The sequence below is a fragment of the Microcebus murinus genome, chromosome 2, assembly GCF_040939455.1.
Source record: "Microcebus murinus isolate Inina chromosome 2, M.murinus_Inina_mat1.0, whole genome shotgun sequence".
NCBI lineage: Eukaryota > Metazoa > Chordata > Mammalia > Primates > Cheirogaleidae > Microcebus > Microcebus murinus.
The window spans coordinates 102,229,112-102,242,338 of NC_134105.1; the positions used below are offsets into that span (position 1 = coordinate 102,229,112).

At 47.9% G+C, this 13,227-nt stretch overlaps 1 long non-coding RNA gene across 1 annotated transcript in view; it reads right to left on the reverse strand.

Moving 5' to 3' along the window:
• Nucleotides 1-13,227, reverse strand: part of LOC142861069 (uncharacterized) — a 49,094-nt gene that overhangs the window by 35,170 nt on the left and 697 nt on the right. The gene's annotated exons all lie outside the window — the stretch shown is intronic.

Genomic DNA, 13,227 nt, shown 5'->3' on the forward strand with positions numbered 1-13,227 from the left:
ACTCTACGGTTCGGGCCACCGTCTCTGGCTCTGCTGGACCCCTCGTGCTAGCTGAGGGAGCGCAAAGGAAACAAAGCAAGCCAAGGCCCAACGGCAACAACCGAGGTGAACATTGTAGGCGAACCCACTTGCAGCTGGGGAGAACAGGCTGGTCTCAGGGGACAGATCACAGCTGGGGTCACACCCGCTCTGAACTGTGCTGAGACAAAGAGGATTCACTCCCAGGGTGTGTTGAATTTTTCACAGAGATTAATCCCCTTATTAAAGTGCAGAATAAGTAAGCTCCGCCCTGCCTGCTGGCAGGCTGCCCCACCTGCCTCCCATGATGGCAGGTGGTGACCTGTGTCCCCAGGGCCCAGGGCCCTGATTACCTCAGTGCCCCGTGTCTCACCCCACACACACCCCATCCCCTCCCCTTATCCCCTGGGCTGCCCAAACAACTCAGGCTGTGGCAGACACACACTAGGAACCTTGGAGGGTCTTCAGCAAGAGCCAAGGACCCAGAGACCTCAGAGCCATTTGGGGAGGTAACGTTCTGAGAGGCCAGCACGGAAGGGCCCAGGGCTCCATCCAGCTCAGATGGGGCGAGGCCCACCTCTGCCTCCCTTTTCTCCCAGGCACCTTCTCTTCCGGGGTCTGTCTTCCTGCACCTGCTGGGGGCCAGGCTGCCCTGCGCGTGGAAAGGCAAAGACCAACAAGACAGACAGGAGTCTTGCCCTCTCGGAGCTTGTAGTCTGAGAATAAATAATTCATTTTTAACTTTTATAATTTTTATTTTTCTTATCTTCTTTTCATTTGTTAATTATAAAAAGTAACCCATCCTCATTACAGAAAATTTGGACTCCACAAGAGCACATAAATTAAAAAATAAGAAGCATTCATTATGTTAAAAATGATTTTTACTTTGTTTTTTTGCTTTATAGTGCTTATTCTTTTATTTTTTATATTTTTATTAACCTAATGTATGCACGTTGCTTTTTTTCTTTTTTTCCTTTTTAAGAGACAGAGCCTTGGCCGCACGAGGTGGCTCACGCCTGTATTCCTAGCACTCTGGGAGGCCAAGGTGGGTGAATCGCTCAAGGCCAGAAGTTCGAAACCAGCCTGAGCAAGAGTGAGACCCCGTCTCTACTAAAAATAGAAAGAAATTAATTGGCCAACTAATATATGTAGAAAAAATTAGCCGGGCATGGTGGTGCATGCCCGTAGTCCCAGCTACTCAGGAGGCCGAGGCAGCAGGATTGCTTGATCCCACAGCACTCTAGCCTGGGCAACAGAGTGAGACTCTGTCTCAAAAAAAGAGAGAGAGACAGAGCTTGCTCTGTCACCCAGGCTGGAGTGCAATGGCTTCATCATAGCTCACTGCAAACTCGAACTCCAGGGCTCATGTGATCCTCCTGACTCAGCCTGAGGAGCTGGGTCTACGGGCACGTGCCACCACACCCGGATATTTTTATTTATTTTTTTGAAGAGACAGGGTCTCTCTATGTTGCCCAGGCTGGTCTCAAATTCCTCAGCTCAAGTGATCCTCCCACCTCAGCCTCCCAAAGTGCTAGGATTATAGGTGTGTGCCACTGCGGTGCCCAGCACACATAGCTTTTTAAAAGTTATTCTGTTATAGCAGCCCAGACAGACTAAAAGTCCTAAGACACGTTAACTCTGTCAATTGCTCAAAACCATGCCACATTTTGGTGTGCTTTCTTCCTAGACAATGACTTTCTTATCATTTTCTGTTGTATCTGAAGTCTCTAATTAGCTTTTGGGTTTTTTCTCTTGTTAAGGAAAGAAATCTGTTTACATTATATGACTACTGTCTTCCAGCTTCCAATTCTATTACATGAAAATTTTTTCTACTAAAGTCATTTTTCTGTAAATCCCCTTGTTGAATCTCTCTGAGGATGTGCTTCCCTTCCAGCCCTTGCATTTTCTCTTTTTCTTCCAGGGTCATTGGTTATTGTGGATGCTTTCTATGCTTTCTCTTTCATGCTAGCAGTATTCTTCATAGTCTGGTGATTTTCTTCTATCCTTAGGAATAAAAGATTAAGTTAGTTTTTCTAAGTAGCTCCTAAGTGGATCCAGGCTTTCCTGTGCTGTTGTGAGAGAATCCCTATTTTCCCAGCTGGCTTCTCCTCTGCACAAGGAGGTTGCTTAGAACTTCCGTTCACGTGGCATGGCAAGCTTCACTCGGGAGTGAGCCGACAGGGAACCGGCTGTTCATGCTAGAACTAGGAAGGCTTTAATCCAGGATGCCAAGGAAAGCAGTTCCAGAGTGTTTGTTCGTTTTCTTTAGAGAAGACCTTAACTCAGGCAGCTATTGCTCTGCCAGCAGGTATGGAAGCGAGGAGAAGGGTCTGACTGGCCTAACTGGCCCCTAGACAGACTTTCAACCCTAGCATTGCCGATCCCCTTCTCATCCTTACCCCCATGGGCAACTCATCCCTAAGTCTCTCTGGCGTTCCAAGGTGTAGGTCAGGCCCCACCCTACCCCAGTCCCTTCCAGGCATCATATTCTGTCTGAGCCTTCCTCTACCCTGATTCATCTACCAACACGCCTCCTTTGACTTTCCATCTTATAGAAATGTTTAAATCTCTCACCCACTGTATAAGCCACCTAATGTCATCTTTGCAGTTATGGGTTTATATTCCCTTTTTAACGGGATCTTTGAGGGTGACACAAAGACAAATCCCCAACCCATTATTTGAAATCAAGCATCCATTATGGTTCATTTGCTGTGTTTCCTTCCAGGCTTTTGCTTACAGCCGTCAGTTTATGTTCCACAGTATATTAACTTCACAGGAGAGTCATGAGTTTTCAGAAAAGAAAAGGAACAGGCCTGGTGAGGTGGCTCAGGCCTGTAATCCTAGCACTCTGGGAGGCTGAGGCAGGCAGATTGTTTGAGCTCAGGAGTTCAAGACCAGCCTGAGCAAGAATGAGACCCCGTCTCTACTAAGAATAGAAATTACTTGAACAGCTAAAAATATGTAGAAAAAATTAGCTGGGCATGGTGGCGCATGCCTATAGTCCCAGCTACTTGGAGGGTGAGGCAGGAGGATCACTTGAGCCTAGGAGTTTGAGGTTGCTGTGAGCTAGGCTGATGCCATGGTACTCTAGCCTGGGCAACAGAGTGAGATCGAAAAAGGAAAAGAGGAGAGGAGAGGAGAGGAGAGGAGAGGAGAGGAGAGGAGAGGAGAGGAGAGGAGAGGAGAGGAGAGGAGAGGAGAGGAGAGGAGAGGAGAGGAGAGGAGAGGAGAGGAGAGGAGAGGAGAGGAGAGGAGAGGAGAGGAGAGGAGAGGAGAGAAGAGAAGAGAAGAGAAGAGAAGAGAAGAGAAGAGAAGAGAAGAGAAGAGAAGAGAAGAGAAGAGAAGAGAAGAGAAGAGAAGAGAAGAGAAGAGAAGAGACAACGTACAGGCAAATAACTTTGGAAAAATTCTCCCTTGTAGACATGCACAGGACACAGCATAATGTATCAGTCAAAATTCAGAAATGTGAGCAACAGAAACTACCTCACACTGATTTGAGCAGAAAAATATTTTATCTAAACAGTATTCAATAGTTCAAAAATTCACCTGGAAGACAAGATAACTAGGACTTAGAAAATGGGTAAAAACAAAGAAAAGTTACATAAACAGAAACACACCAAAATCATGCCACTGAAGCAGTCTGGTAAGGACATGGTGACCCTGAACACTGATGCCATGGACCAAGGAAGGCAACTGGCCCGCTGCCAGGACTTACTCTTCACCACCCCTGCTTCCGAAGGTAACCAGCCAGGATCTGACTCCCAGGAAGGTGCAGCTATCAGACTGGTGAAGCTGCCAGGGAAGAGAAAAGGTGAGTACCTGGAATTTTCAGCTCCTGAAAAAGAAGTTTGACGTCGCCTCAAGAGATGAGAAATTCTCACATACAGGATGGGGCCAGGCACTGGGCAGCCAAAAAGAAAAAATATCCATGACCTGTATCCAACAGGGTTCTGAGAAGATTTGCAAAAAATGAAAACTGTCTTACGTGGTTTAACCTAGATTTTTCTAGCCTTGTTTTACCAGAGCCCTTTTTCTGGAACAAATTATTTACAAACATCTCACAGAAAGTTGTGTTCTACAGAAGCAACATGAGGAACACTACCATATATATTTAGAGAAATATTTATCATTTTTACACAAAATTATAATTTATTGCACATATAATTTTATACCAATTGATGTGTAACAATATATAACTTAGCAATCTGTAAGTTAACAGAGCATAATTAATATGTTTTTCTTTTTTTTTTTAAGAGACGGGGTCTCACTATGCTGCCCAGGCTAGAGTGCAGTGGCTATTCACAGGTGCAGTCCCACTACTGACCAGCACAGGAGTTTTAACCTAGTCGTCCTGGGCCCGTGCACCCCTCCTTAGGCAACCTGGTGGTCCCTTGCTCCCAGGACGTCACCTATTGATGCTGAACTTAGCCTGGACACCTGCTCGGCATGTTGCACTACAGCCCTGAACTCCTGGGCCCAGAGATCCTCCTCCCTCAGCCTCCGAGTAGCTGGGACTACAGGTGCACATCACCACACCCAGCAACATGCTTTTCTTGTGTTAGCTTTCTTAACGTTTTTCTTTTTTATGCTTCCTAACTTTTTCCTTTGTTTTCTGCTTTCATTATATGGGTTCTGTTTTGTTTCATCATATTCTCTCCAGTTATTTGGAAAGCATATTCTGCTCTCTATTTTTCCTGTTTGTACTTTAAAGGTTTTTGAAAACTTTTTTACAAATATTATTCTAATATTGAAAATCAAGAATTAAATTGTGGCCGGGTGAGGTGGCTCACGCCTGGAATCCTAACACTCTGGGAGGCCAAGGCGGGCGGATTGCTCAAGGCCAGGAGTTCGAATCCAGCCTGAGCAAGAGTGAGACCCTGTCTCTACTCTGAATTGGCCAACTGAAAATATATAGAAAAAATCAGCCGGGCATGGTGGCGCATGCCTGTAGTCCCAGCTACTCGGGAGGCTGAGGCAGGAGGATTGCTTGAGCCCAGGAGTTTGAGGTTGCTGTGAGCTAGGCTGACGCTACAACACTCTAGCCGAGGCAACAGAGTGGGAGTCTTTTTCAAAACAAAAGAATTAAATTGTATCCTTTCATTATCTTCATGTAAAATGAGGAAATTAACACACTTTTACTCTTTCCCAATCCACTTCCTACTTACTGTTGTTCAACAATATGACTTGTGATTTTTAACTCCAGTTGTTGCTAACTAAATGTTGTGTTTACTTGCATTTTTTCTTGAAATAATTATTTTGTAAACTTCCAGTAAATGTTATTATTACATTTCAATATTTTAAGCCTAACCATACATGTAGCTGGTTTTATTGGTTTACCATCAAGAATTCTAAGTCACAACACATGTGGTGGCTCACGCCTATAATCCCAGCACTTTGGGAGGCCTGGAATTCAAGACCAGCCCTAGCAACACAGCTGGATCCCGTCTCTACAAAAAAATACCCAAAAAGTCATCTGGGTATGGCGGCACAAGCCTGTAGTCCCAGCTACTCGGGATGCTAAGTTAGGAGGCTCACTTGAGCCCAAGAGTTCGAGGCTACAGTGGGCTATGATGATGTCACGGCACTCTAGCCTAGGCGACAGAGGGAAACTAAGTCACCATTCTAGAGTACTTAATTGTTAATCATCTTTGGGTCAAGGGTTGTGCTTCTTCAAGTACCTTACTTCAAGAAGAGAATATAACTGGTACATTTTATGGACCTTTGTATATCTGGGAATATATTTCTGGTGTCTTCACAGATGACTAACAGGTTAGAATTACAAAATTCTGACTCACAACCTTTTTTTCCGTCAAAACTGAAAGTTTTCCTCCTTCATCTTCTGAGCCTTGTAGGTAACTTCTAAGAAATGTGAGATTCACTTAAGTTGTTCCTTTATAGATAATCTTTTTATTTTCCTTGCAATCCAATTCTTTTGCCTGGGAGTGTCTGGGCATATCTGTGTTTTTATAAATTTTGCCTGGATTGCAGTGAGCCCTTTTGGTCTTTTCCAGCTCAGGAAAGTTTTCTTTCTTTGTGCAGTAAATAGCTTTTCCTGTTCTGTTTATTCTGGCCTTTCCTCAGGAATAATCATAACTGAAGCAAGACAGTTCTGCTGTTCAGGATCCAAATATGGAACCAGGCCTGCTTGGGGTCACACCCCAGCTCGTCCAACAAGCTCTGTGATCTTGGGTACATTTCTTAACCTTCCCAAGCCTTGTTCTGGTGTAAAAAGAGAATAATAATACTTGCAGGGATTAAAGATGATTATAAACATGTCATTAGCACGGTGACTGGTACCTGAGAACTATGAGGTTGCAAGACACCTGGAGTTTTACCTTCCTGTTCAAAATCAAGTAGGGGGACCAGGCACAGTGGCTCACGGCCCTAATCCTAGCACTCTGGGAGGCCAAGGCTGGAGGATCGCTCAAGGTCAGGAGTTTGAGACCAGCCTGAGCAAGAGAGAGACCCCATGTCTACTAAAAGAGAAAAGCTAGTCAGGCACAGTGGCACACACCTGTAGTTCCAGGCACTCAGGAGGCTGAGGCAGGAGGATTATTTGAGCCCAGGACTTTGAGGTTGCTGTGAGCCATGATGACCCCACTGCACTCTAGCCCGGGTGACACAGCAAGACTCTATCTCAAAAATAATAATAATGATGATGATGATGTTAAGATGTTGTGACCCTTTTACATAATCCAATTATTTTTTATAATATGAATAATTTCATCTTCTAAATTGCCAGTGTGCAGTTAAGATATTCAAGATTAACGTTAATTATTATGTTTAATAACATAAAAGGCTAACCTATGTGGCAGATGCTATAGCTCTAGAGAAAGTTGGAGGTTTGTCACAGTTGTTTATTTGCTGTTTTACGTATCCCCTGCCCCTTCCTCATCCACGCTGATGGCTCACACCTGCTGTGAGTGACATCTGGCAACGCTGACAGACACTGTTAGGAGCTAATTGTACTGCTACAACGTTGATGCCATGCACCGCTTCCAGTCCTCTCTTTCTTCTCTGACACCTACGTTCTGCCCTGTGGTTCTCTGGGAGCTATGTTCTCTTATTAGAAACAGAAAGATTGGGAAGCGCAGGGGGAGAGTTCAGGGCCCTGGCTGCCTCATACGGATAGATACGCAGATGGGAAGACAAACACGAAAACAAAATCAAATAAACCCTGCAAAGAGTCGCTTAGTTGACAGTAACCCTGTATAAACAGGAACCTCCCTCTCGCCCATGTCGGGGGAGGAGAAGGAGGACGAGAAGGAGGACCACCCCTTCCAAGCACCGCCGCCCGCCTAGCATTAATGGATTAATGGGTTATTATGGGAGTGGGACTGGGGGGGTTATAAGAGGAGGAAGGGAGAGCTGTGCTACACGTTCAGTCCCCTGGCCATGTCATGCCCTGGGCTGTCCCAGAACTCTGCAGAAAGTCCCCACCAGCAAGAAGACCTTCACCAGATGTGCCCCCTTGACCTTGGACTTCCCAGACTCCAGAACTGTAAGAAATAAATTCCTTACTTACAGATGTTTTCTTCTGGTGGAGAAAGAAAGGAAAGAGAGAAAGAGAGAGAGAACAAAAGCAAGAAAGAAGGAAATTCCTTTTCTTTATAAGTTAGTTTCAGGTTTTCTATTATAAGCAACATAAAACAGACTAAGACACCCATTTTTCAGATGATGAAATTAAATATCAAAGAAGTTGGCTGCTTTCAAAGTCAAGGTCCACCTCCCCGCCTTCTGCGACACTGTGCTGACTCGTGGCAGCACTGTCAGCCCAGCCTGGCTGGCACCAGAAACCCTGCTTTGCGTCTCAGCCGTGGGCACAGCACTTCACTTCTCTAAGCCTCCTTTCCTCACCTGGGAAATAGGGGTAAACCCCACCCGCAAGTCACTTAAGGAGCCAAGTGAGAGAAGAAGATAGTAACATGGTATTAATCTCTCAATTATTCCCAGTTATATGTGTATGTGTTAGGGAGAGGTGGTACAAGTGTGGGCAGAGGACAGTGACCCAGGCGTGTTGCTGTGACAGGGTGTGAATGTGGGGGCTCCAGAAGGGTTATCTCAGTCAGGAGACTTGGCTAAGAAAACAAAAACAAAAAACTTTAAGATTAGCTTCAGGGAAAAAAAGGAGCCAGGTGGGCGTGGTGGCACACCCCTGTAATCCCAGCTACTCAGGAGGCTAAGGCGGGAGGATTGCTTGAGCCCAGGAGTTTGAGGCCGTAGTGTATAACCACTGCACTACAGCCTGGGCAATACAGCAAGACCCCATCTCTAAAAAAAAAAAGAAAAAAAGAAAAGAGGGGGAGAGCTGATGCTCTGTCTCTCTTTCTTGGAAGATTTCATTGTCTCCACGAGGAGACAGACAGCTTCTGGCTTTCGCCATCCACGCATGGCAGTCCCAGGGGAAAGAGGGCATTCTTCCCCTAACATCCTTCCCCCAGGAAAGGACCCTGATTGTCCCAATTTAGGTCACATGCCCACCCCTTCAGCAATCAACCACGAAAGTCGGGTTTGAGGTTTGGAGGAAAGAGCACTCTGATGCCTCATCTGTGTAAAGTTGGTATTTGTTGCAAAAGACCCAGAGAATTCCATTCCTCAGAACCTTCCAGGGGGTGTCAGGCTGGAGGATATTTGCAGAATATCAGTTAGCCCTCACGTTCTCAACCTTGCCATACCGAAACTGTAGCACAGCAACCTGACATGGCTTCAAAACTGCCTTTAGGAAGCCACGTCACCTGGAGCTGACCTCCGGGTTTCAGGTACAATTTCCTCTCAGCTCTGACCATCCCGCTACATCACCCACAGAGGCTGAGCCACACTGCACCGGGCCACGACGGCCAGGAGGCCCGTCTCTCAGTTGCCCCCTCTGTCACAGGGCTACGAGGCACTGGGCAGGGTTGGCCTGGCCAGGGCCCATGGCATCAGGGGACAGAGCTCTCGGGTCAGCCAGGCCTGCGGTCACATGTCCACATCACGGCAAGTAGGAGTAAGGCAGTATTACTGGGCACACCACCAAAACCACATGGAAATGGGGAAGGAAAGCTGCCCTAGGAAGGAGGGAGAAGTTACCAGAAGCAGGAAGAGATCATGGTCAGACCTGTGCGGATGCGAATGAATACAGAATGACACCAAGGCCCACTAGCCCCTGCGGCCCTGTACAGGCACTCTGAGCTTAGCAGGCCCTCTTATGGGGGGATATCTGCCATCTGGTCCCGGCTGCCAGTCAGCCTCACGCAACGGGCTTCACCAGCTCCATGAACAAGAGTTTCCATTTCTCAGGCCAGGGCAGGGGAGGCTGTGAAATTTTTGCCAGAGAATCCAAAGAGCACATGAGTCAGCTGCCTGGGACGAGGCCCAGATCCCTGTGGCCGGATGTCCAGAGAGGAGGCCCTGGCCCTGAAGCGAAGAAGGGGGAGCAAAGAAACCCAGCCTGGGCTTGGACAGCACAGGACCCTACCTTCCAGGGCCACTCCCAAGAGCCCATGTGCAGGGCTGAGATGTGTCCTCAAGGTTGAGATGAGGACCACACTCAGTGGGGACAGGACAGTGAGAATCTCTGTCTTGTCCCTTCCACCAGCCACCTATTCAGGGGCCAGAAACTGCCTTCCCCTCTGCACTGAACACCCCACCCCTTGTCTCCCACCTCCCACGCCCTCACGCTTGCAGCCAAGTCACTGGAGCCCCACCTACCCCTACCCCGCCGGCACAGCTACCCCCCACTATCCCCCCCCAGCAGAAATACCAAAAATGATGAAACCACCAGAGCGAAGCATGTCCTGAGGGTAAATCCTCTTCTGCATTATCTCTTTAATCCCAACCCCAAATGGCAGGCTCCATCATTGTCCCTATTTTGGAGATGCGGCAAATGTGAGAAAGGACAAGCACCTTTCCCAAGAACAAACAGCCCAGAAATAAGCAAGCCAGGATGCAAACCCACGTGTGCTCCCCTCCGCCCCTCCCCTCCTCTCCTGCCCCCTTTCTCACCCTGAAAGCCTCCTGGAAGCAGACCCTCTCCCAGGCCTCTTATCCTAAATCCACCCATTCACTGATTCCTTCTACAAACCCTTATTGTAACAAGATGCTAAAAGAACTTTGTCACTGTCTCCTTTTTCACTGTGGCCCCAAGGCTCAGGATAAAGGATGTTAATAGAAGACTAATCAAAACCTCAGTCCTGTGACTTTGCCCCCTTGCCTCAAGAAAAGGAAAGGCTGGGTCTGATCAGAGAGAGTGGAGTGAGGGGTGTTGGGGTTCATTTGCTCCCCATGCCTACTCCTGCATGGAGGAGGCAAGCTGCTTCCCTCTCAATCAAGCAAGAGGACCTTTAAGAGACCCACTCAGAGAGCCTGGGCTGCGTCCAGTGGAATTGGGGGATGCAGGAAATGGTTCCTGACTCACACCTTAAAATTCCAAAGACAGACAGAGGCGGCCCCAAGGCCAATGAGGAGAGATGTCTTTGCAGGGTGCAGCTACACTTTGACTGATGTCAGAGCAATGTTGGGGTCCTGGGGCCAAACAGCAATCCCCACAAAACGGGGCCTGCCAGCAGGGAGCACTTGCCTGTGTCTGGGACCTAAGATGTCACCAAGGAGGTGACATTTAGGGAGTGGTGCCAAGAGACAGGAGAAATTGCATGAACAAATCATGGAACTAGGAGAGGGCACGGCAAGATCAGGAGACCAGGGCCGGCGTCCGGCATGTGCGCAGCTCTCCTTCCGCCAGCAGGGGGCGTCCTCAGCAAGCTGTGCAGGGAGGCAGGTGCGTTTGGTCCACAGAATGGGGATGGATAATGGATGCTTTATCTCCAGTTCCGAGCTGTGATCGGGTTTTTCTCCTAAACTACCCGTTAGCAAATACAACTCACCACAATAATCAGTTTTTAACCTTAATCTTTCAAAGGCTCCCCATGAGCTGTGTGTGATTCCTCTGGCTGAGCCATCAGGCCAAACAGCTCCTTGCACCTACATCTTGCCATAACCCCAAACAGGGAGTTTATACATACTAGGATCTCCTATACATACTAGGAGCAACGCTTTCTTTTGCCTCCACAAAGTGCACCGACCCAGGCCTAGGGAAGGGGCAAGTTGCAGAAAATGAAACAGGAAGGAGGTTAAGGCAGAATTGTGAAGGGTGGTGGGTGCAAACCGAAAGGGTCAGAACTTGCCCTGTACGCCTCGCCGGAAGCCAGCGCGGGATTTTACGCCATGGAACCAGCGTTATTTGCCAACAAGGCAAATATGGCAGAATGTGGAAAGCAGGCTGCGAAGTCTAACTCAGCCTTTTCCCTACACAGCGGGGCTGCCCATCACTAGAGCTTGACAAAGAGGAGCAGAGGGGTCTGGCTCCCGCTCCAGACAGACGCTGTGCAAACGTCCGGCCCTAGTTTCTCCGGGGCGATCCCACCACCCAGCGGGCCCCTCGGGCCTCTCCGCAGGCAGGAGCTGAGCGGGGCCGGATGGTCGGCAGAGGGCGCCAAAGGACCAGTGGTGAAGGCCCCAGGCGGGTCGCATTCTCCGCCACGTGGAAGAAAAGGAAGTCGTCCAGTGTCCACGCCCTGGCGCAGCCTGACCGGTGGGCTCCGTCATACCTGGCCCCCAGCTCTGACCCCAAATGGGAAGACAGAAAGAGGGTGTGAACTAAAATAAAATCTTGAGCCCCCAGCAGACTGGATGGACCCTCTCTTGGCCAAGAGGACCCCAGAAATGCCCTAAAGCTGAGTTGCTGACCATGAGAAGGGAGGTCAGACATGTCTCCTCATGCCACCCTCCCTTCTTGGTTCTTGGAGATATGCTTTGTGACTTATTTACAGGCCTAAGGTTATGCGAGACAAAGCTTAAGCCACACCTGCGGGTCCTCAATTTACTTAACAGATCACTTGAGCCTCGTATATGTCCAGTGCCTTGTCTATGATTAACAGACTTCCTTATCTTAACTGAAAGCATTCCAACCCTTTAGACAAACCTTCGTTTCTTAACCAATTACACATCAAAGACTCTTTAAACCCACCTGTAACCTGTAAGCCCCCGCTTCAATATGTCCTGCCTTTTCAGCCGAACCAGTATATTCTTTCTATGTATTGATTATGACTTTATGTGTAACTCCTGTCTCCCTGAAACGTACCAAACTATAACCCAACCACAGCGAGACCACTTGCTCAAGGCTTCTTGGACTTGGCTCTGGGTCATGGTCACTCATACTCGGCTCAGAATAACCTCTTTAAATTGAATTATATTACAGAGTTTGGGGTCTTTTCTGTTTTACTTGGCTGGAGATTTGCAATTTTCGTGTTTTATTCTATGTTTTATAATGTGTTTCTAAATTTTTTCAAAATATATTAAATACATAGTTCTGGTGTTTGTAGTGCTATAAACTCTGAAAATTTTACATAGAATACAGGCATTCACCCTCATATTTTATTTATTTATTTGGTTGGTTGTTTTTTGGTTTTTGGTTTTTGGGGAGTTTTCTTGAGACAGAGACTCGCTCTGTTGCCCAGGGAAGAGTGCCCTGGCGTCAGCCTCGCTCACAGCAACCTCAAACTCCTGGGCTCAAGTGATCCTCCCACCTCAGCCTCCCAAGTAACTGGGACTACAGGAATGTGCCACCATGCCTGGGCTAATTTTTTTCTATATAGTTTTAGTGGTCCAGATCATTTCTTTCTATTTTTAGTAGAGACGGGGTCTCGCTCTTGCTCAGGCTGGTCTTGAACTCCTGATCTCAAGCAATCCTCCCACCTCGGCCTCCCAGAGTGCTAGGATTACAGGCGTGAGCCACCACACTCAGCCCTCATATTTTATTAATGTGTGAAACAAATACCAAAATGCAGGCATTGACATTTTGCTCCTGTAGAACCACCACCAGGAATGAGCCCTCCCAGGCTCAACTGGTTTTTCTGTTGCCACTCTAAATTTAAGCTGCAGTTAGGACAGGGCTTTTGGAGTGGAGGGATGAAGGCAGTGAGGGGAGCCTGTGGGAGCCAGAAAGGATGGGAGAACGAAAGGGGAGTCGGTTGTGGGGAAACATGGGGCAAGCAGGGCACAGCCATTCACTGTCAGGGGGTGCCGGGCAGCTGGGCAAGAGAAGGAACCATGCAAAGGGCCTTGGCGAGTTCCCACTAGACGGGGTGGAACCAGCCCTCACACTGACCCCTCAGCCTTCCCGCCATGGGCACCAAGGTCCCAACCTTCCTGCAGGTGGAAGCTTCCCTCTCG